The sequence below is a fragment of the Podarcis erhardii genome (genome assembly GCF_964252035.2).
Source record: "Podarcis erhardii genome assembly, chromosome: 7".
In the NCBI taxonomy this organism is placed as follows: Eukaryota; Metazoa; Chordata; class Lepidosauria; order Squamata; family Lacertidae; genus Podarcis; species Podarcis erhardii.
In genome coordinates this window covers 45,009,439-45,034,054 of record NC_138511.1, presented here as the reverse complement: position 1 = coordinate 45,034,054, position 24,616 = coordinate 45,009,439, and the positions used below count along the sequence as shown (strand labels likewise).

The window sequence follows — 24,616 nt, the reverse complement described above, 5'->3', positions numbered from 1 at the left end:
CTATTCACATATTGCTTAGGAAAGTGTGAATTAGCTAAGTTCACCTTTAAATGGGAATTGCATTTAATTTCTTGCCCATCTTGGGTGGCTGTACACCAGACTTGACACTAGTTATGCATCACATAACTAATTGAAAACTGTAGCATCTTGGCACAGAGGACCGCCCCCCCCCCCCAGTCCAGCCCAGCTTGCAACTAGTCTTTGATTCAGGTGTGTCTCATTACCTCGTCCCCATCCTCCAGTGATGTGTTAGCAGCCACGAAGGCTGGCAACAGCCTGTGTTCTGAAGCCCTCAACAGGCAGAAGTCATGTTGCAATAGAGGTGGTGGTCATCTTTTGCATCAGCAGGTCTCTCAACTGAATGCCAAAACTTGCCAGCATTTCTCCTTGCAAAGTGGGACAGGTGTGGCTGAAGAGCCTGACCCAGGCATCTTGTCACCTTCCTTCTGCACACACACTGTGTCATGGAAGAATGACCTGAAGCTGGTACCACAAGCTGAAGTTGCCACCAGACGTATTAAATGTTAGCATGTTGGAGAGGGGCGGGGGAGCTATGTGCTTCCTCGCAAACAGTGTGGCAAATGGTCACTGTGTCCTGGACATTCTGTGGTGGTGCCTTAGTGCACTGTTGTTGACCCCAGAGCTCTAGAGCTTGCCCTCATTGACAGAGAAGGGGAGGAAGCTAAGTGAATGTTTTCACAGCCTCCTTTTTTTCTGGGCCAACTGGAGGTTATCAAGGAGGCCAGAGGCTGCCTTCGAGCTTCATAAACCTCTTAGGTTATTCGGAGTCATGATTCTCTTATTCAACTGTCTGTGCTTTTCCTTGGGACGACTAATCCCTCAGCGTGACTGGTGGAAGCCGCAGTATTGATTTCTGTGTCTCTCTAAACCTCAGTTGTGTTCGACGCTTGTTAGACATCTGAAGGAATATCCAGTGGGCTCTGGGGGCAATTTGAGAGCAGAGCTCAATAGGCGGCACTTGAGAGGAGAAGTTTCTGTAAGGTTACTGGGCGAGCCAATAGAAAGGATTAGAGTGGAGAGACAGACAGACAGAGAGAATGGGAAGAAAAGCCCCAGCCCTCAGTAGAACTCTTGAAGGGTTTAGGCTATCCTGGCATTGTTGTCTCATTCCCCTTCCATTAATAAAAGAGCACCTTCATTTATCTGGCTCAGGGGATTTGAAGGTCTGCTTAAGGACATGTCATTGCCATCACCCAGGACACGAAGGTTTTTCTCAGATACTCCTGGCATGTTCACAGAGTTCTAGGATGTCTGGGAGCTACAATGGTACTTACTGGGACATGCATGTGTGGAGGGGTGGCAGTGGTGGCGCAAAGACCGACTATGGGCTGCTCCAGGTTTGCCTTCCATATCAGGAACCATGCATAGAGGCTTGTTAACCTCTGGCATCGTGAGTTGTGAGATCTCAAGGGGGCAGCTGGTTAGAGCATGGTGCTGATAATGCCAATGTTGTGGGTTTGATCCTGTATGGGCCACCTGTAACAGTGGGTTGGACCACAATAGATGATTCGAACTCTACAGTTCTATGATTCCATGTGCCTTGGAACAAAAGAAGCAGTGGGTGCCTCTAGGGAGATACACAGTTAAGAAAACTACTGTTATTGGGTTGTTTTTGTTTATATTTTGATTATGTATTTTGTGGTTTTATATTGTGATTTAATATTGTGAATTACCCTGATACCTATGGGTAAAGGGTGGTATACAAATGTAATAATAAAATAGTATTAGCAAAGGAAACAATTGCTCGCATTTGCATTCCCTTATTTTATTTTGCACTTAAAATTGACCTAACTCAATGCCCTGTTGATTTTTTTTTTACCATGTTTATATTTGTATTATCCAGTTGTGTGAGTCACACTACTGCTTCTCGTCATTGTGAAAAATGACACACCCATCCATACCCATAGGCTTTGATATCACCTGAGAGTTAGAATCATCTAATTGTCGAGTTGGTAAGAGATCCCAAGGGTCATCTAGTCCAACCCACTGCAGTGCAGGAATCCTGCTTACAGCTGCCCCTGAGTGGGTTTGAACCACCAAACTTCTGCTTAACAGCCAGATGCACTGACCCATTATGCCACTGGGAGAGGTTGATGGGTGGTTGCAGAGGGCAACTGTCTACCTTTTTGTCTTAAAAGTCCCACCTAAGTGGTGGTGGTTACTGAATCTAGTTGGATCTGGTCTTGGGATGTGCTGGAGACTTAAGCAGAAGCCACTTAGCTTTGACTATTTTGGATTTTGGGATGTGATCTTCCTGATGTTGCTGACACCTATCTGTGTGCCACCCAAAGTCAGAGCTGGCTCCTAGTACTCAGGTTATCTTGAGTCCTCAAGAGTCTCATAATGTCACGCTGGTAATCACTTGCTCAGCCTATATAATATACATAAATAAACAGATTTTTACAAGGCCAGCATGAGCCTGCTTTACAATTGGGGCTGTGTGCTCAGGATGAGGATTTTTCTCTCTTTCTTCCCGAAGCATTACAATAAGAGTTTGTCCTGCACTTGATGCCTCTCATGATTGCTCCGACTCTGGAAATTATTATGGCTTTCTGGCCTTCAGGAGGATGTTGAGGATAGTAGCTGGGCTGGTTTGTATACATAAGTTCAAAGAGACTTTGCCATCCATTACATTTATCCTTGGGGTTTTCCTCTGACTCCCCGCCTCTGCCTCCCTTTCTCTGCATTCTTCTTTTGCTACAGATGAAATCAAAGACAAGGAGATTATATGATCCGCCAAATCCAGAATGTTTCTAGCAAAGATGGGACTTCCATCAGTTGCAATTAGCAATCCCATTATGTGCTCTTCTAATTAATGAGTGTTATTAATCAGCAAATAGGAAAGAGTTGTGGTGGATCTTGCAGCCTGACACTTTCCCTGTGGCTTCTGTGCATCCAAAAGGTAACAACTCCTGGGCCTCTTCAATAATGTGCACTAATCATGGCTCATGTTATTTCCCTGCCCTGATTTCACCTCACTTTCTGCCATTAATAATAGATCCCTTCCTCTTCTAGCTTTACAAATGCCCGCAGGCAGGGTTTCATGCTGCCTGTCAGATCAGTATCATGTTGAACTGGGCACCAAGTTGCAGCATTTTATTTATTTAAAATATTTTAAAGCCAATTTTTACAGCCACACTTTACAAAATTGAGATACATATAAAGAAGGAGACACAGGTGGAGATATAGTGGCCACGTTAGAGAAGGGTACAAATTATTCTGAACTTGCTGTTCTGAAATACACAACTATTTTGGGTCTTAGGTAAATGCAGCAGTGAAGAGAATTTCAGGCCTGCCAAAAGGCCTGTAGTGAAGGTGCAAGATGTATATCAGTTTAAAGTTCTAAATTTGGGGGACAAACAGTGAGAAGCCCTTCCTCTTGTATATGTCAACTTAATGGCAAGCTCTCAAGAAAGACCCCTGAAACAGGTATCTGAAGAAGTGTGCATGCACACGAAAGCTCATACCAAGAACTGACTTAGTTGGTCTTTAAGGTGCTACTGGAAGGAATTTGTTTTGCCCTGAAACAGATATTAGTTTGGTTGTCATCCATCTGTCTCGAGAAACAACGGAGAGTGCCTCTGAAGGCGAAGCCAAATCGCTGTGGCTGAAGGGACCAGTAACTCATAACTGCTGCCTCCAATGTTGTTGTTTTTCTGCGTTAGCAGCATCAGAGGTGGATTTTGGGCAGCACAACTAGTTTCCTCACACAGAGTGCTGAGCCAAGAGAACACTTTCCTGCCTCCTTGCCAAAGCCTAGTTATTGCTCGCCCAGCTTTGGGAAGGAGGAAGGAGGGCTCTAGGACCCTGCCAGAGCACTCACAAAGTCCAGCACCTTGCTTACTCGGCTTTGGGAAAGTAGTGTGAGGGCTGTGGGGGGTGTCAAATTTTTGCCTCACACAGGGCACCATATTATTACCAAGGCCTGCCCCTTGCAGAACTGAAGTGACCTCTCCAGGAAGCAAGACTGGGCAGTGTATATGGAGGTCCTGGGCTGCCCAGATGAAAAGACCCCCCTCTTGGCCTTGCAGATGTCGTCCAAATAAAATCAGAGCAATGCATTTGGCACCAGCTTGGCTGCAGGAGTTGCCGGAAGGAGCATACAAGATTTGTGTAGGGTTTATTCCTTAAGCCCAGAGCTTTCCAAACTTTTTATGTTGGTGACACACTTTTTAGACATGCATCATTTCATGACACAGTAATTCAGTTTTGCTAGCAAACCAGAAGTTAATCTAATACCTTTCCAGCCCTGGGAGGAGCATGGGGAGCATTCACGTGGCACACCTACACACTGCAGCCAACACGCTAACATGTCACAACACACAGTTTGGAAAGCTCTGCCTTAGCCTTTTCTTCTCCCAAAGATGTCCCACAAGGCAGTGGGTACAGATTTTTTTTCCTCTACAGCATGTACAGTTGCTGCCTTCTTGATTGTTGGTCCCACTGTTGGTCTAGTACGCTCAATCCACCAGACCTGTTCTTCACATGCAGGAGAAATTCCTAACTCATCAAGGGTTTGAGACATACTGGCTATCCTCACCTGGTTTGGCAGGCCAGTCACAAGTCAAACCTGAGTACAGGTTAGGGACAAAAGTTGTATAAACTACCACAGAAGGAGCACAATGTGTCCCTCACCAGAGGTACTACCCCTCCGCTAACAAACACCCCATACACCCCAGATATTAGTTTATGGGCAGGATTATATGGATGATGGTACTACTTTAGATAGCTGGATTCCCGGTCAGCACTTTCAATTGAGCACAGAAACTTACTGGTAATCAATGCAATTTTCATGAATAGGAGCCAACTCCTGGGGGCCGAGAACTCTTTGCTCCGCCCCCCCCCAAATTGAGGGGGTGAGGGCCCCAAAGTTGATGAGCATTGCCATTCAAATTGTGTGTATGCACTGCATCATGTGATCGATTAAACGGGGCAGGGCTTACCTCCCCCCATCTTTTATTCAAGTTGCCCCCCCCCCATTTTCATGTAACTCTATCCATAACCAGTTTCAGATCACTATCCAGACTGGCTGACTTCTCAACCCACAGAACAGGGGTCTGCAACCTTTAAGACAAAAAGAGCCACTTTTTGAGCGCACAATGCGCCTCCTCCCCTCCCCACTGTCTTTTCCATATTAAGTTTCAGTGTTTTCTTCCATATTTATCTCAGCAGTGCATTCAGATAGCTCTTCAATAGTTCCACAGCCTCCCTGGAATTCTTAGGTGGAAAAGAAAGGTAGAGATGTGTGCCATCTGCCTATTGGTGACACTGAAGCCCAATCCGATGGATGAATTCTCCTAGGAGCTTCATATAAATGTTGAAGAATAGAGGGAATAAGATGGACCCTGTGGCACTCCACAAACCAGAGGCAACAGGGCGGGGGGGGGAATCCCCCAATACTATGTTTTGGTACTGAACTTTAAAAAGGTACTAGAGACATAATAATACTATGCCTCCTAAGCCCAGGCTTGACAGTTCAGACAGAAAGATACAGTGGTGCCTTGCAAGACGAAAAGAATCCGTTCCGCGATTCTCTTCATCTAGCCCATTGACAGCTTAGCGGATTAGCGCTATTAGCGGCTTAGCGGATCAGCTGATAAGCGGCTTAGCGGCTTAAAAAGGGGGGGGGAAAGGAAAAAAAACAAACGCAGGAACTCGCAAGACATTTTCGTCTTGCGAAGCAACCCCATAGGGAAATTCGTTTTGCGAAGCGCCTCCAAAACGGAAAACCCTTTCGTCTAGCGGGTTTTCCGTCTTGCGAGGCGTTCGTCTTGCGGGGCACCACTGTACCATGGTCATCAGTGGTGTCAAATGCCACTGAGAGATGCAGTAAGTAAAATCAAGGTGGTTGCATTCCCACTATCCAGTTCCCTGTTCAAGACATCTATCAAGATGACCAAAGCTAATCTGGAATTTAGCTTGGAATTCAGGCAGGAATGGAACATAACACTCCCACCTGCTTAGTATAACTGAATTAAGATAGAAAAGGGAGGACCCTTAAGCCCTAAGCAGAATTTATGTTGGAAAAGAGCCTTTCGGGTGGGGGCTCCTTCTTAGACACTTGTACATAAAAACAAGGCAAGAGGAACAAGTCATCTCCAGGCTCTGGAAGAGGCCTTATGCAGGAGTACCACAAAGACTGCTTCTCGTTTCCTTTGTCCTCTCAAGATGTAGCATGGCAGGATACATTGGAAAATACACTGCTGGTCGATCAGGCTCTCTATCTCAGCCAGTATCAAGAGGCAGCACTAGCTCCTCACGTAAAAAAATTAGTGGGATTTGCTGCTGCCACAACATATATTCTTTTCTACTTGTGACCCCAGAAACCAGGATACAGACATCCAACAAATGAGAAGCCAATGGGTTTCTAGTGTGGGGAGGGCTGGATCACAATCTACACTCTACTGAGGCCAAACAAGCCGTGTCACCAAAGAGCCAAGCCTGGGGAGAAGCATCCCCAAGATGAAAGATGGGTGCCTGGGTATGTCCTCCCCCTCTCCCCCATTAGCAGCTGGGGCTGTAGCAAGTGAGTGTAATAGGCTAACACTCTACAGCACGAATCAAAATCACACATTTGATTTGTTCACTTTGATGGCAGCGCATTCAGTCATACTCAGTTATCTTGCCAAGACTCTGATCTCCTTTAGCCAAAGGGCCCTTTAAATATCCCATTTCAAATAGGAAGGAAAAAGCGGTCTAAGGCAGCACCTCTCTTCTTTCGGCCTTATTAAGGCTCTGCTCTCTGAATTTCTATCACTCCCCTCCCCCCAGTCTTTCTGAAGGAGTTGGGTTGATTCCATACTTTTGGGACTTGGTGACATTAATGTATCTGTTTTATGTAACATGGAGTCATTATTATCTTCAGAATCCTAGATCATAAAAAAGGTATAACAAGAGGCAAGGAGGGCTCTCCCCCCCTTGAAGATAATAGCAGTCCTGCTGAGGAAGAGAAGGGCAAAGGTCAAAGAGCTGCTTTCTGATTGGCTGTTCCTACTCTGCATTGACATTTCTGCAGTTTCATCAGAAATTCTAAACAATCCATGTGAAAACCGAGTGTTCTTTTCAGAATCTTTCTCTCTCTACACACACACACACACACAAAATAAGCCCTTAAAGTGTAATCTTGGTTCTTGGGACCTTTCTTTGTGCCTACACACTTACCCCCACCCCATGGAGAGCCCATGACTGAGCCAAATTATGGGAGCCTTCAGATGCAGATGCGGCGAGGGGCTCCTCTCCTAAGTAGCAAAGCTTAGCTCACTTTTAGAGCACCCAAAGGAGAGATTTGGCTCAGAAATTGGAAAACAGCCCTAAAAAAAATTCTTACCAGAAAAATATAGCAAATGAAATGTAGCAATTTATCATTTTCTAGTCCTTTAGCTCTATTTATATTCCCAGCAGCTGGATAGTGGCTGGGAACACCCAAATCAATTGGCTTGCTAGGCATTTAAATCCCCTTTTATCTCTCAGTTTTTCTGTCAGTAGGAGGGACAGAGCTTCAGTCTTTCCTATCTAAATAAAACAAATGAGGAGGAAGATAGAAGGGGAACTGCAATACTCATCTATCTTTATTGGACTTCTGCCCGTCTTGCATTAAATTTATAAGAAGTTCTAAGCATTGAAGTAAATGAGATAATAATTTAAAACCATATTATAAATAAAATGTTTTAGGAATAAACAAAAAATATTTCTCTGACTAAAATAAAATAAAAATATATAATCAGACAGATTTTATACAGTGCTTTCCTCTTAAGTGCTCAAAGTATCGCTATAATCTTTATAACAGGCTTGTAAGGGAGGCCTATATGTTTATTCCTATAGTATGGAAGCTTTGGAGAAACCCAGTTATTGTTTATTACATTTTTTAACCGACTTCAGTGAGCTTAGGGTGGTAGTTGGCTCCCACCACATAATATTACCCTCACAACAACCTGGTGAAGTAGGTTAAGCTAAGATGTGGTGAGTGACTCGGGATCAACTCAGCAAGCTTCCTGGCTGAGTGACAGATTTGAAGCTTACCAACAGTCTCAGTTGTTTCACTTTATAAGGGAATGTCTGGATCTTGTGAGAAATCCTTAGGAAATAACAGTGTAAATTGGGATGGTTAGGTGGGGTGGGAGGAAGACTCAGGGCCCAAATTGCACAGTAAAGTTGCAATCCGGTGCACGCTTGGGAGCAAGTCTCATTGTTCTCATTACTCATTCCAAGTACTGTAAACACAGATTGGCTCAGACTGCAGGCCTAGTAGACAAAGTAAGCTTTAAAAATCTCTGAGATATACCCCGATTAAAGCTATTGTAAGGTTACACGTCCCTCACTAAATTAATTCCTAGCTAAAAGGGCAATTTCATATCCCTTTTTCCTAAAATTTTGAAAGATGGGGCCTGGTATTAGTAGGCATTCATTTATTTCTCCACTGTCCCTTGGGCTCTCTCTTATTTAGGTGCTGCAAATTACCACACTTTTTTAAATTAAAAAAATCCCTAAATATTTCAGAAAACTACACACACACACACACACACACACACACACACACACACACTGCCTTTGGCCAGACACAACTCTACACACCAACTGCAGAAACAGTGGAGGAAGGATAGAAGAGACTGTTTGGCTCAAAGCAAGGAGAAGTGGTAGGAATAAGGCAGAAACCATTTCTCTCTTTCCTTGTTATTAAATATACAGATTTGCTGCTCTTTACCTTTATCAAAGGAATAAAATAACTGCAGCCATGTTATCTGTGTCAGGCTGTTGTAAAAGGCTGCTGGGATTTGAGGACTTCAAGCAAGGGAGGGGTAAATCAAACTAACAAGGCCTAGGTAAGTGGGCCACCTCTTATCCGAAACAGACATACCAGGGAGCCAATGGGAAGGAGGGTTGAAGGAGAAGAGCCAATAGAGGCTCCCTCCCCCTTCAAGGTCCCTCTGAGGAGGGAGAAGCTCTCTGTCCTCCTGAGGCAATTCTCTTGGTGGGGCAGGCTGGGGAGCCAGCCATCTTGGCTCCAGCCTGGCTCCAACTTCTGGGCTGTGGGCTTAACACGGAATAGTGGCACCCGCCATAGTATGCATTAATCCTTCCTCCTCCTCGAGTCCCTCCCTCAGGCTGCTTAAGCAGATGGGAAATATGGCCGCTCTCTCACATCACCCCACACCAACTTGGTAATTATTCCGTTCAGTTCTGAGGAAACAGGACTTGTGGGGTTTGTTATTCCTGATTAATGACTCTGGGTGCCTTGCTCCATGAAGGGACTCTGCCCCCTGAAGGACACCCTGCCGGGCCTCAAGGGACCAAAGAAAGGATAGGCAGCTGTTTGGCTCTTCTGGAACCTTCCATCAGCAACAATAGCAGCAGGATGGCCACTCTCAGCTTCCAGCTAGGCCCCACAATGTGCCAGGCCTCCAGGAGGCTGGGTGAGCAAGTGGGTGCTGAAGCCTACAAGTGGTAAGTAGTGGAGGAGGAAGGGGTGCCTTTTTAGCACCAGGAAGCATTTGGTTTCACATTTATAGGAATTAAGGACCCCATCAAATTGGCACCCCATTGATACTCCTTTCAGCACTGCTCCCCCTTTCCTGCCCTGGTATTAAGGCACTGTACAGATATTAAGAAAACAGCCTAGACCATATTCTCAGGTTTATAATATAATAGACAATTAAAAGGGGATAGGGAGGGAACAGGAAAACAATCCAAATTCCATTTCCCGTGTTCCCTTAAAGCCAGATGAGAGAAGTGTAGATGGTCTAGTTATCAAGGAAACTGAGGAGCCAACCACTGAATTTGGGTTTGGGCTTCTTGTTTGCTTGTCATATATATATATATATATATATATATATATATATATATATATATATTTGCTTTCGTAGATTTTCACGGGTACAGGAATGCAGGTTTTGGTGTCCTCGGGTGTCTTCCCGTGTAAAAGTTGGGGTGTCTAGGCGACGTTTCGACGAGGTCTCACTCGTCATCTTCAGGCTGGTGCTTTCGGCTTCTTGTTACTGGAACAGAGCAGGATCTCAGTGTTTGAGTTCCTATAAATACTGTAGAGGGGGTGTGGTGTATAGCCTCCAATGTTCTGGGCAGAGAGGAAGTTCCCAGGCTAGTATGCCATTGGTAACGCTTGCAGCAAATTTAGCTGGGTAAATTATGTAGCTGAGGGAGGTGACTTTTGCACTTCAATTCTCTACTTAAACAAAAAAGGAAGTGAAAATTTAAAATGTTCAGAATAATATTCATTGGAAATTCCTGCATTTTGAGCAAAAGCACTGGTTTTGGTCTCAGAGCATGTTGATGGTTTCTAGAAAGTTGTACTAAAACTTCTCTATCGAAACAGTATTTGGCCATTCAGATAGGAACAGTTGTTATATTAGCTTCCAACAGTATGCAGATATTTGCAGTCAAAACACCCTATGAGCAAACAAGTGCTGGCCTTTCTTAAATAAGTACAGTTGGGGGGCTGTGGCACTAAGCTGCAGCAGTTCTTTGCCTCAGGTCTGTAAAACCTTGAAACACTTTGGCTTTCCAGCAAGTGGCTGGCAATGACTTTGGGAATGCCATGAACATAGTAGGGAGATGAGCCTCTCGGATACCTACCTTGGATTTAGCTAGTTGATGTATCTATCCTATGCACACTTCCACTTGTCCTGCCACACTTCCACTTCCACTTGTACTGATTCAGCGGTAAAGAGCAGGCTTTCCTGGGGAAAGCAGTGGGCCAACCAAAACTGATTGGACCCATGCCTAGAAGGCGCAGGTCAAGTAGAAAACCCTTCGGACCCATGCTTTCTAGGTCTGGGGCAAGTGGAAGTGTGGTTGAGCCCTGAGCCATGATAGGCTTCAGTCCAAAGACTGTTCTCAGATTGGATTGAATGCCATGACTAAGGGCATTTGTGCCATGGCTGTTTCCATACTGTCTGGGATTGCCAGGCTTGCTCCTTGAAGTGCTATTTTAAAAAGAGGGGTACTACCATTGCAAAGTGTCTGCAGCAGAATCTTAACAAGATTGTTTCACTTTTAAGAGGAGGGAAAAAAATACATTTTTGTACTTTTATTGATTTTCAATATTGTACAAAGGCAAGCCGTGTAAAGCAATAACACAGAAGAAGATACAGCCATTGAAAAACAATTACAGATCAAATGCCCAGTTCCTTTAATCAGACTGCAGAACCAACTGCTTTTGCTGGGTCAGGGAATATAAATGATACAGCCAAATGGAAGAAAAGCCAGGAGTTTAAAATCACCATGTTATCCCAAGGGGCTGTGGTGCATTCTTCATCACCACTACCCTCCCCCTATCGGATTTGCAGTTGGCTTGAATCTGCTGCATTCTTATTTCATACTTAGTTCAGACATCACAGAATGAGCAAGGGGTGGAGGTGAAGCAGTTAGCCAGATTCCCAGGTTTTGTGGAGTGTGTGTTGGGGGAGCAGTTTTAGCCAAAATGAACTTGCTACTTTTCAAATTTTTTGTATCTTTCGCAAAAGGGGGTGTCACTGTTTTGAAAGGATTTCAAGGTTGAGCAGGAAACAAGTTAAGTGTTGTACAGATGCCACTTATTAAAACAAACAAACAAACAAACAAACAAACAAACAAACAGTTGTATGATTGTACATTTACTAATACATTATGAATTATCATCATCATGAAAAATTAGCAGTAAACTGCTATTATGTAAATAAATGAACAAACACATTTATCCTAGCTTTTTATAACACTTGGGTGATGTCCTTAGCAATCTAATTTGCTCTTCCACAACGTTTCCTGGAGTTATTGCAAGATTGGGTTTCTTTAGTGCAGAGCAAATTCAGAAGGACCCTATCACTTGTGGCACTCACTTTGCCAGTGCTATGATGGTCTTTTTGCACACTTTTAAGAATCTTCATTCTGAAATATTTGGCATTATTCGAGTTATGACCACAGGCTCTGTATTTCATAATGTGCATCCAAAAAGCTATGGTATTTTAAGAAGTAGATTAGCTGACCTAGTGAGTTATGGCACACAAATGTGTCTCTCAGTGCTGGATTGCTCCAATTACAGAACAGCGTGGAGGAGGTCCTTCCTTACCATACCTAGGCCTAATGGGAGATGTGAGTAGTTGGAGGACTCTCCCTCCCTCCAGTGGCCACTCTTCTGCACTGAGAATTCATGAGTGGAACAGTCTTTGTACTGCTTGGCGGGGTGTATGTGTGTGCCTGGCCTCAAGGGTCATTCAAAGAGCATGGGCTATTTCATTTGCATTGCCCTCCTTTTGTATATTTATAATGTATTCTATTTTGTCAGAAGTATTTAGTCTGAATTTTTGCTCTTAACTATACTGTACGAACAAATTCAAAGGGGCAAATATAGGGACAGAGTTGATTCTTGTGTTGCACTTTCCTGAGACTTTAATGCAGCTGCCAGTTTCACATTACATTTGGGCTTCAGGGCTGTAATATGAACATTTTGGCAGACCCCTGAGTTGACTGTTGAGCATATTGTGTGTGTGTTGTTGTTGTTGTTGTTATGTGTTAAGCGGTGGTGGGGAAATTTGCTATCACTCACAGGCACTACATTTGTCCTTAGGCAATCGGAGATGGTGCTGGCATTTTTCAGTGATGCCACGGTGATTTCTAGCAAAAAGGAGACCACCAGCTTTGACATTAGAAACAAAAGCCTAATGAAAGGCAAAGCAGGCATACCACAGAGCCTTTGGCGATTAGCTGTAATTCTTGGCAGGGAATGACATGCTCTTCCTCTTGAATTAGCACAGGGCATGGAATTGGGCATGGTGCTAATTGTGATTAGACACAAACAGGCTCCTCAGTATGTGGGCATGCAGCAAGACAAAGGCAGATGCCGTGGCTTTTCAGTGTGGCCTCCTAGACAGTCTCACATGCAGGACAGCTGGAAGGATGAAGAGGGGTTGGCTGCTTGTCAGTTTGCAAAGAGTTATCCTAGGAGTTGAGTACCAGTGGGGTTCTTCTGTGGCCATGCTGTCCCCTCCCTTTCTTGCCATTCATAGGTTGTTGCTGGTACCCACACATTCTGTGGTCTGCATCTATCTATTCATCATGTCTTCTCTGCTGAGGGTTTTGCTTCCCTCTGCTGCAGTCTTGGTTCTCATTGTGTAGGTTGCATTTAGTTCTAGTTAGATTACTGTTGTGCTGTGTTTTAAAATCTGGTTGTAAGCTGCCTTGTGAAGATTCTGTTTCGCAAGGTGGAGTACAAATGTTTAGAATATTTTAAGATGGCTAAATATTTCCATGACTCTCATCTTGGGCCTGCACACAGCTGAGTTATCCTGAAGCAACTGGATTGTGTTTAAGGATGTGGTCAGGGTTTGCTGTTTAAGTTGTCCCATCCTCTGAGAACAGCAAAATAAAAATCAAAAATCAAAAACAACAACTGTATTGTGTGAATTGTGCATTCAGTGTAAAGGTAGTTCTGGATTCTTGTGCCTGGGGGTGGAATTATCATTATGGAGAGATGTGAGCTGAAATTGCAAAATGGATTCACAAAAAATAGATTACCGTATTTTTCGCTCTATAACATGCACCAGACCATAACACGCACATAGTTTTTAGAGGAGGAAAACAAGAAAAAAAAATATTCTAAATGAAATAGTGGATATATGATTTTTGTGGTTCATGCTGTGGCCACAGACATGTGATCTGACAGTGAGTTTGGAGTAGCCCAATGCAAAAATCCTGAGGATCCATGTGGATCCATGCTTTGTAACCATGGAGGAGGGAAGGAAGGGGAACCATGGATCCTCTGCTCACAACTGCAGCAGATCCCCCCCGCCACCCGCAGGCATTCGCTCCATAACACGCACAGACATTTCCCCTTACTTTCTAGGAGGAAAAAAGTGAGTGTTATGGTGCAAAAAATACGGTACTTCAAGCCTTATAATGTGAAGCAAGGGAAATGGACATGGATAGCTAGGCTATTGCCAGTTTTTCAAGATTTTCTTCCACACGCCTTACTGCAGCATGCAAAGCTAAAACAAGGAAATGTTTGACTCTTAAAAGTTGTGCATATTTTATTGGACTAGCCCACCATAGAGTACATCAGTTGTATGTTGCAGATGCCTTTTGCTGGCACAGAGCCCAGGTGCTTCTCTGCAGCTTCTATTGCTTATGTTTTTGTTGAAGACTTGTTCAATCTTCCTTGGTGCTTTTTGGAAAGTCCCAGCTTCTCTGAGCTTCCAGTTGTAAATAAACACATTTTCTAGCCTCTCTGGGGCCATGGTAACTTTCAATATAACATTAAGAAATAATTTAATTTCTTAAAACCACCATGTGATTTTATAGGCCAGGCTCATAACTCTAGTATGCTTGTGGTATAAGGATCAGAAGCATACAAGGATGTCTTTGTAGCTGCTGTACAGCATATAAATATATGGAGCAGGTTGAAGGAGGCTCTGTTTCTAGCATCAGGTAGACACATCCCAGCTCTCCTTACAGCCTATCACAGGGTGAACCTGCATGTTTGGTGTAAGTGATAGCCAACATGGACTCAAATCATAGGCTTATAATTTCCCAGGTTCTCTTGGAAAACTGATGGGATGGGATACAATAATTTGTAATTAAACATTGGTCAGGTGATGATACGATGTCAGTTTTGCACATAGTACCAAAGGCTATGTCACAACCAGAACCCTATTAATATGTTACCAGGGGTGTCTTACTCATAGAGGCTAGTGGTGCAGGGCGCCAGGTCACCAAGTTCTGGAAGGCGCCAGGGAAGAAGCAGAGGCTGGACGCTCGCTGCCCTCGCCCACCTCTGCCATGCTGCGCCGAAGCAGCGCTGCGCCCGGAGCCTCCGTCTGCCATGGCCACCGCGGCACGAAGCTGCTAGCTGAGCTGGGAGGCACTGTGTCCAGCCTCCGCCTCTTCCCCGCCAGAGGAGCCGCCCTCCAGCCACTGCCCACCTCCTCCAGCCCTGCCGGCAGCGCCGTCCTCCCTAAAAAAAGGTGGACAACTCTGGGAAACTGGGGCAGGGGGGGCGGGAAAGAGCTTTGCACCATGGTACCAGATATGCTTAAGACGGACCTGTATGTTACAATAAACATTAATAGAAAGAGGGGCAAGAATGTGGCTGCTGCCCTTGCTTCACTCCTACATGCATTTGGCACCGTGTAGTTATGTCTGTTCAGTCATGAACCTTGACAAAGTCAGTGTTCCTGATCACACATGCAGTTTGTATGTGCACCATCTCTTCAGATATTAGGGGCATGTTTAAGAGGTGGCATTGAGGAAGACAGTGGATGCAATCCTGTTTCTCCTCTTGTGTGTTCATCATAACATGGGAAGGTAACTTCCAACTCATCAGGGACAGCTGGGTCTGAAAGCCTCATAACTGCTGTGGGGTGGAGCCTGGAGGAGAGATTTTTGCTCATTCTGCAACCTACATTTTTTTGTTTTATAAGGCTGCAGATGGGCCTCTTGTGGGATCATCTTGTGTCTGAATGGAGAGATCAAGGGAGCAAAGGAGTGAATGGAAAATCCACTCCCTGTGGGTGCAGATTGACTTAACAGGGAGACATGTTGCAGCCTTGAAGAAGCAGATTGGAATATTGGCAACAGAAGCTTCCATAGCAGTTGCTCTTTGCCAGCATTTTTGCAACATGAAGATTCCAGAGCTCCTCTTCTTGGCTGCCTTTCCCATTTCATGGGGAAGAAGGACAAGTGGCTGCACGAGGGAGAAAGAGATAGAAGAGGCAGAGGTGGGTAGCCTAGTAGCAAAGAGAGCAGAAAATGTGTGACTTTGCTGAAGGAAGAGTGAAAAGTGACTTGGCATATAAAGAGGGGGAACTTGTTCCATCCATATACAATAGAGCATCATGGTGAGGAAGTTTAACAGACTGAAAGCAGAGGAGCTTTTGAGTGGAAAGGATAAGGGACAGAAAGGTGTGGGTTCATAACTGGAAGGACTGAGACTGATCCAGAAACTAGTCTTTAGCAGGGGTCTGAGGTGCATTGAGATTTATTCTCTCCTTCCTCAAGGTGGCAATTTTCCCTTCCTCCATGCAGGTCAATGAAAAGAATGCCATTCCACTGACTTTTAGGGGAATGGGAAAGGACCTGATTTCCCCGGTCAAGCAGGCTCCCTATTAGTGAAGCTACTGTCCCTTCCTGCTTCAGCTTTGTCTTTCAGTCATGTCTTCATGCTACTTCCTGTCTCTTTCCTATACCACTTTTTTGTTGCCTTGCCTTGATAACTGCATCAAAAATCCAGGATTAGCTGCACACATAGGAGCCAACTCCTAGGAGCTGATGTCCCTTTGCCCCCCTCCCCCATAAAATATTTGAAGGGGCCAGGTTCCCCCTCAAAGGTGATGGGCATTTCCATTCAAATAGTGTGGGTGTACCTCATCAGGCGATTAATTATGTGGGGCAGGGCTTACCCCCCCCTCTACATATTTTATTCAAGTTGGCACCCCTGGCTGCACACACCCCTTGTGGTTTTATTTGGAAAACTATAACTGTAAGTTGATGAAGCAGGTGATAGGTAGCCAGCACAGAGAAAAGTAACAGGATCATAATGAGATACAAGGGGGGGAGGGAAGCAAATACCGGTTAATACTTATAAAACATTTAAAATTTTCTAATCACTGTAAAAATATTAAATAATTAGGTGAAAGCAGTTACCGGATCAGCTGCTCTGTCACTGGTTGATAAATAGGATCTTGCTGATCTACCCCTTGCCATGATGTTCTTCTTGAGAGGCAACTCCCTAACCGTCCTTGGTTTCCTGGCTGGTGGCAGACATTTGAGTGCACCTCTCTTCAGCTTTATAGCCCCAAGGCATAAGAACATAGGAGGAACCCTGCTAGACTGGGCCAAAGTGCTATCAAGTCGAGCATCCTTCTTCACACTGGCCAACCAGATACCTGTGGGAAGCCTGCAAGCAGAACCTGAGGTTATCAGCGGTCTCCCCATCTGTGATTCCCAGCAACTGATATTCAGAGGAATACTGTAGTAACTGACAACTGGAAGTAATAATCCACTGCCAATTGCTATGCCAGTACAGTCTTTGGGTGTTCTTAAACCCCTGAATCACTGTTAACATCTTTAACATTTTGATGTTAAAATATTGTCCTTGGCCCATTGTGGACTTCGTATGTCATCCCCTGACCTGTTTATAGTGCATGCACACTTCTGTTTCTTGTGATAATCTAGCTGTTATTTGCATTTGGAGGATCTGCTTAATTTTGAAAAAAAATATTGAATTTCCATATAGCCAGATGTATTATATCTGTTATATACATGGATAACTTTGCTGCAGTGCACATAATATGAAAGGAAGGGAGATTTAAAAAGAAACTACTGGAAAGGATTACAAATTAAGTAGTTATGTGTTCAAAATCAGAAAAAAGATAAGCTGTTTTTGTAAAATTGATGAAGAATCTTGTGACACCTTGAAAACTAACAAGTTTGGTTTCAGGCTTAGGTATCTCTTCCTACTCCATCTAGAGAAATATGAATATCATTATCTTAGATTGGGTGTTATTATTGAATATGCTTAGTTTTTCTATGCCCTGGATATATTATTAAATTGTGATTCTTGAAAACTAATAAAAATAAACTTTAAAAACCTAACAAATTATATTATTATACTATAATAAAATATGTCTGATTTTGAGGTGCCACAATACTTTTTGTTGATTTTCCTACTAAAGCTACAGGCTACATCTACCCATCTGGAAGCTATTTTTGTTAATATTAATACCTCTCAGCAGTGCTTTTTTCTGGGGGTACGCAGGGGTACGCATACCCCTAAACATTTTGTGAATCAAAGTTTGGCTTCATTGAGGGGCAGTATTTCAATATGAGTAGGAAAATGAGAGTACCCCTGAACATTTTTTTAGGAAGAAAAAAAGCACTGCTTCTTAGGCAGATGCTGGAAAAACCAAATAAAGAAAAACAGAAAGACTAAAGAAAACCACCCAAGTGAAGGTCAAGGAGTATTCAGAGTGGAAGATGACCAACACTAGCACCAAGGGATATCAGGGTAATGCTAATTCATGGCAAATGCCAATTACAGTGGTGCCCCGCAAGACGAATGCCTCGCAAGACGAAAAACCCACTAGACGAAAGGGTTTTCCGTTTTGGAGGTGCTTCGCAAGACGAAAATGTCTTGCGAGTTTTTCCGACTTTCCCCCCTCCCCCCGCTTTTTCTAAGCCGCTTATCCGCTAAGCCGCTAAAAGCCGCTAATAGCGCTAATCCGCTAATGGGCTTGCTTCGCAAGACGAAAAAACCGCTAGACGAAGAGACTCGCGGAACGGATTCTTTTCGTCTTGCGAGGCACCACTGTATTCAGAATAATGTCACTGATCTCCTTTTTATTTGTACAGGTGATGAAAGGGAAGAACTTCCACCACCTTCAATAAGGGGTAAGAAGAGTTCCTCTCCTCAACTGAGCAGTGCCATGCTGTTGCCACAGCTTTGTCTCAATGGCTTGTTGAGGTAAGATTTATGTACACTAACTGTAATCCTGTGCATATATACTTGAAAGTAAGTCCCACTGAGATCATTTGGTCTTACAAGTAAGTGTGCAAAAGACTGCTACCTAAGCATTCTAAAAATTCTGTTTTGGATTGCTACCTTCGTAAATGTATTGACTAGCACAGGAGGAACATCTATGTGGTTTTCAAGCACAGGTTTCTTTGGCCTCTGGAATGTTCATGGTGCTAAGCAAAGGCGAAATGTGTAGCCTTCTTAGAAGACAGAGTAATTTCTGAAACAAACATCTGGTAGCTGTTGAATCCTGGACTCCTAGATACAGTTTCAGTTTCAGAAACATTCAAGGCTGTGAAACAGAAGGGCTTAAAGCCATCTATGTTGGGTGTGCAGGGTGAATGGAGCAAAAATGGGATTGCTTCAAAGCTGAATAGCAGATCACAAAAATCCCATTTAGATTAGATTAGTTCAGAAATTGTGGGAAATGGTACATAGAAGATGCTAGTTTGAAACAAAGCAAATCAAACTATTGTTGATGAAGGGAACAAACCTCTTTTTTAAATGATTATAGGACAAATTACAGTTGACAGTTTTTGAAAATAGTGTTTGTTTTTAGAATGTGGTGAGTAGGAGCACAAGCGTTCTTAAGACTATTCCCTTCCAAGTCACAAGATTTATGCCAACCATCACAACTTCAAACTTGTCTGGGTTCAGCTCCAAGTATCTTGCACCTGATATCCATCATGACCAAACTGGGGAGGCAGCAGTACTGCATAGCCTGAGTGAGATGAAAAACACGTAGCACTTGATGTGATTACATAAATAAGTGACACTGCACTCCAGAATTTCTCCAAGGTTTCATCTAGTCCCTTGTGTGGTGAGAGCCAGTGTGGTGTAGTGGTTAGGAGTGGTAGACTCGTAATCTGGGGAACTGGGTTCGTGTCTCCACTCCACATGCAGCTGCTGGGTGACCTTGGGCTAGTCACACTTCTCTGTAGTCTCTCAGCCCCACTCACCTCTCAGAGTGTTTGTTGTGGGGGAGGAAGGAGGAAGGGAAAGGAGAATGTTAGCCGCTTTGAGACTCCTTCGGGTAGTGATAAAGCGGGATATCAAATCCAAAACTCTTCTCCTTCTTCTTCTTCTTCTTCTTCTTCTTCTTCTTCTTCTTCTTCTTCTTCTTCTTCTTCTTCTTGTATGGAACAGGGTGGGGGGACCAGGTAGAAACACTTGGATGGGAATGGGAGGAGATGAACAGTTATTCAACATAATCCTATTTGATTTTCCTGACAGAAATGTGTGGTAGTGTGCTAGAATAGCTCCTCCAACTCATACTAGTTCCCCCAGACAAATTACAAACACATCGTGATCTAACAGGATCAACAGGATGCAATTGCCCTTTCAGATTTCAAAATGAAGATCATTAACTGTGATTACTAATGGCAGAAGAATGTTGAAAACCAGATGGGCAAACATTTCAAACTCTCCTAACCAATGCAAATAATTGTCTCATCCAGTCATAAATATTCAGATTTTCATGAAACCAAATTCAACTGCGTGATACGCCAAAGTAATGAAAGACAGAAGAAAAAGCAAATAAAAAGATGTGGCTTTTGGTGTGATAAATGCACATCCAACAACACTCAGTGAATCCATACCAGTGTCCATACTGCAGTTGAGATAAATGAGATGCAGTCTTGGCTTTGGTGCATATTTAATGTCATTCTTTTCACAACTATGCTATAAAGAGATCATTTTAGAGGGATCATTTATAAATTTTGTGTTGACCAGTTGTGGAAAGTATATTGATCTAACAGTGCATATTCTCTGTTTCTGTCAAGTCATATATTCCTATACCAGCTGACTTCTGGCCATCGATGATGGACTATGCAGCAATTGGTGGAAATACAGGATACCAATTTAACAAATAAATAAGTAAATATGTTTGATCTTATTCTGTGAAAAAATGGCATTGCAATTCAGCTGAAGTCAAGCACTTCTAAGTTTAATTGACTTTAATGAGAGATAAAGTTCTCACATTGAAATGAACAGAAAAGTGCTTAACTTTTGCACATTTATAATTAGTGTGTTGGCTGTGTCTGTTCCTGGAGATGTTTGATCTGGGGACAGTGATATCTGTTTTAGTTACACACTATATATATCACTATAGTGCATAGTTGTCAACATTTCCCTATTTTTAAGGGAAATTCCCTTATTCCAAATAGGATTCCTCGCAAGAAAAGGGAGAAGATGACATCTATACTATAGTGTGCTGTATGTGGGGCTGCCTTTGGAAAGGGTTCAGAAACTTTAGTGGGTCCAAGATGCTATGACTTCATTGCTGATTAGAGCCAGTTACAAGGAGAACAAAAACTCCTTGTTACAACAGCTTCACTGGCTAATGGTCTGTTTCTGGCACAATTAGAAGTGCTGGTTATGACCTACAAACCCCTATACAGCTTGGGTCCATGTTATCTGAAGGACTGCTTCTCCCTATATGAGCTTGCCTAAGCTTTGAGATTTTCTGAGGTTTTTCTTGGTCCCGCCACCTTCAATGGGCACATTTGGTGAGGATACAAGAGAGGACCTTTTCAATGGCTGCTCCTAAACTATGGAACTCACTTCCATGGGAGATTAGGCTGGCCACCTCTCTGCTCTCCTGTTGCCGGCCGGTAAAGACTTTTTTGTTTAGAGAGGACTTTTTCTACTAACTGGCTGTTGTGGCAGAGTGTTGTATGGTTTTGTTTATTTGTTTTTTGCTGTTACATTTTAAAATGTTTTTAAGTGTTTGGATTCACTGCTGTTTTAATAGACTAACTTTGTAATATATATATATATATATATATTGATTAGTGTGGTTTTCGTTGTATTTGTTCAAATTGATGTTGTGAACCACCTTGGGTCCTGTACTAGGGGGAAGGTGGGACATAAAACAAATGAACAAACTTTGGCTTGACTTCCAACACTGCAAAGGTCTCTTTTGGATATTGTTGCCATGCTTTGTCTGCTCCACCTGTTCTGAGAGCTTGTTTGTTTTCATTATAGCTATTGGAAGTACAGTGGTATCTCGGGTTACAAACTTAATTTGTTCTGGAGGTTCGTTCTTAACCTGAAACTGTTCTTAACATGAGGTGCACTTTTGCTAATGGGGGCCTCCTGCTGCCGCCGCGCCATCACCGTGTGATTTCTGTTCTCATACTGGGGCAAAGTTCATAACCCAAGGTAACTACTTCCAGGTTAACAGAGTTTGTAACCCAAAGTGTTTGTAACCCGAGGTACCACTGTACAACCTTCTCTTCCAGTCTTTTTTAAAAATCAGGAAAGCAAAAATCTCAGTGCAGAAGAGGCTAACAAAGGAACAAAGTACCGGTAGCTGTGAGTCTGCCTCTGACACATTAGAGCAGGGAAGATTACCACTTGCTGATTGCCTGGGTTTATCATAACTTGGTTAGTATGCTACTGAAACACTCGGTTTAACATGCCAATCAGGTCTGTGCAGGCACTCCACAGCATGGAGCTTACAACCAGACTAGTTATGCTGATAATGACTATGGAAATGCCCAAGCATTTTACTTGCCTGCTTTTTGCTTATCTTGTGCTCTCTTTCTTTTCATACACAATGCCACATATACAGGTTTTGGAAGATGGTTCAAGAATGAAATGTTCAAAGGTCTATTGTATTAGTTGATGCTGCTGCCGCCTTAACCCTCACCCATGCCCCCAAAGATTCCTGCTTGCATAGACAACACTGTTTCTTCTTCTGAGCCACCACAGAGTTTGATGGGATAAAATACAGCCATGATGAAGAGAGACTAAGACCTTGAAGAAGAGACTTACTTTGTCTTGCTCTAAAATGGCCATGTTGAACAGAGACTGGAATGAAGATAGCCAGTTCACATTTCACCAGAAAGCTTATTTTTTCTGTGTGTATGCAGAACAACAGTATTGCAGCTCCGTGCTTGGGGAGGCATTTGGAGTATTTCCCCCCCTTTTGATTCCAGGAAGGATTTATACATTTCAGTCCAGCTGGTACAGAAAGTATGTCTAGGCTTCCTAGATCCTTTATCAAAAGTGAAGTTAACTAATCCAGCCTTCCTGTATTGAAAAGTCATGGTGTCTTCAGGAGATGGAAAAATGTCTACTTCTGTTGTTGAATGGTTAATTTTAAAGACTCTTATCTTTTGTGCTCTCTTGCTCTCTGAATTTGCTTGAGGCTCCAAAAAGGGTTTTCAGCAACCTCCAGTTAATCATTACTTAGCCATCTTCTCCCAGCTCCAGTTCTTGACACCATGCTCCTTTCTAGAAATCTCCCTGGTTCCAGGGGCTTTGCCATCCATAGGAAATACCAAGAAACCCCATCCAAGAGCTGTCAGAAACAGCTGGTGCCGTCTCAGGCACTCCAGCCTTGCTCATCTTTGATTTTGGCTGTGATCCAGACTGTTTTCCTGTGATCGTTTCTCTGTCTTTTTTCATAATCCCTTTTAAAACATAACCAGCAATTAGCTGCTCCCCACCCCCCTCGGCTGTTCTCCACATGTACACCAAATGCCACAACAATCTGATTTTCTCCAAGTCTAAAAAATACAGTTTTGCATTAGCTGGCAAGCAAATTATGAAAGGCTTTGTATTTACTCACTTTGTAAATGATGTTGGTCCATTTAAATGTTCAGAAGCGGTGAGATGCTAAAGACACCCAGGATGACTGTGTATTCCTAGGAAGGCAGTAGAAAGCAATCTACTGTTACCTCATTGATTCGGCTTTCCTCCTTTGCTGTCAGTGAGCCAAGGAATTCCCCCAATGTTGTTACGTAGCAGATACCAGAAACATGAGTCACTTCTTATTCCCTGATCAAAAGGTCCACTGCATCTGGCGATGGCTGGACTGCATGTCTCCCAAGGTGCCCTGGAAGGAACGCACTTGCCAGTTGAGACTTTGTCATCTTTCTTTCTGCTGCCCCCTCCTCTCCATGCTTTTACTTGCCTTTGCATTTTCCTTCCTTTCTTCCTCCCCTTCTGTCAGTGCATTGCTGTCAGCAGCAAGCCCAGCAAGAGCTGGGTCCCTCTTGCCTTCTGGGTTGTTGGTTTTTTTTGTATGTATGTATGTATGTATGTATGTATGTTGTTGTTCTTTCTTTCCTTCTTTCTTTTTTACTGCAGCAGCCTTTAGCTGCTTACTCTGCCAGGCTGGATCACCAAAGACACATGATTCACTCACAATGAATAATCAATACCAATATTGATCTGTGGAAAATGTTTGTAAATTCCTGGAAAGAAAATCAGGAACAGGGGACAGGGAGGTTTGTGGGGGACGACAGTCAGTTTGCAGCAGCGGCTTCCGGTAATAGGAGAACCATTCTGGGTCCCAAGCCACATCTGCTTCTCCCCAACCCATTCTTCAGCTGAAATGTGCCTTAACATGCTAACCAGGAAGCTGGCAAAAGTGTGCAAAATGGATAGCAGAGGTAACATGTCTGTCCCACACTGCCTAGAGCATTTCCATGGCCCAGAATCTGGGGGCAGAAGGTCAATGTAAACAGCTATCTGCTACTACCTTACCTGCACAGTATGGTTTGTATCCAGCTAAGTTCTATTTAGAGTTGACTCATTGAAATTAATGAGCCTAGGTTAGTAATGTCCATTAATTTCAATAGTTCTGCTTGAGCATGACTAAACTTGGATACAACCCTTCTTCCTTCCCTTCTAGGAAATGGTCCAGCTCTGTGTAATATGCTCTTGGGCAGCCACACATCCTTCTACAGGTTCATGGAAAAACAAGTGAGTTCCTTCTGCTTTTCAAACCCGTCTGTCTGGTTACCTAGGGACAATTCTTATATTCCACAGGGAGCGCACTTGCCGATCAGAAGGTTGGCGGTTCAAATCCCCACAGCAGGGTGAGCTCCTGTTGCTCTGTCCCAGCTCCTGCCAACCTAGCAATTTGAAAGCACGCCAGTACAAGTAGATAAAGAGGTACTGTTGTGGCCGGAAGGTAAATGGCGTTTCAGTGCACTTTGGTTTCTGTCACCATGTTCCGTTGCACCAGTAGCAGTTAAGTCATGCTTGCCACAGGACCCTGAAAGCTGTCTGTGGACAAATGCCGGATCCCTCAGCCTGAAAGTGAGATGAGCGCTGCAACCCCATAGTCGCCTTTGACTGGACTTA

The 24,616-nt window shown here is 43.6% G+C and overlaps 1 protein-coding gene across 12 annotated transcripts in view; it reads left to right on the top strand.

Annotated features, from left to right (window-relative positions):
• ZFHX3 (zinc finger homeobox 3) overlaps positions 1-24,616 on the top strand; it is a 349,711-nt gene that overhangs the window by 75,028 nt on the left and 250,067 nt on the right. For 3 of the 12 annotated variants that reach the window (XM_081871757.1, XM_081871751.1, XM_081871744.1), the window contains exons 1-3: positions 8,934-9,462; positions 18,355-18,466; positions 24,162-24,232. The gene's annotated coding sequence lies outside the window, so the exon portion shown is untranslated. Of the gene's footprint in view, positions 1-7,099; positions 8,655-8,933; positions 9,463-15,610; positions 15,723-18,354; positions 18,467-24,161; positions 24,233-24,616 lie in introns of those variants that run through there. The other 9 variants (XM_081871746.1, XM_081871760.1, XM_081871745.1 and 6 more) reach the window with 7 other exon arrangements.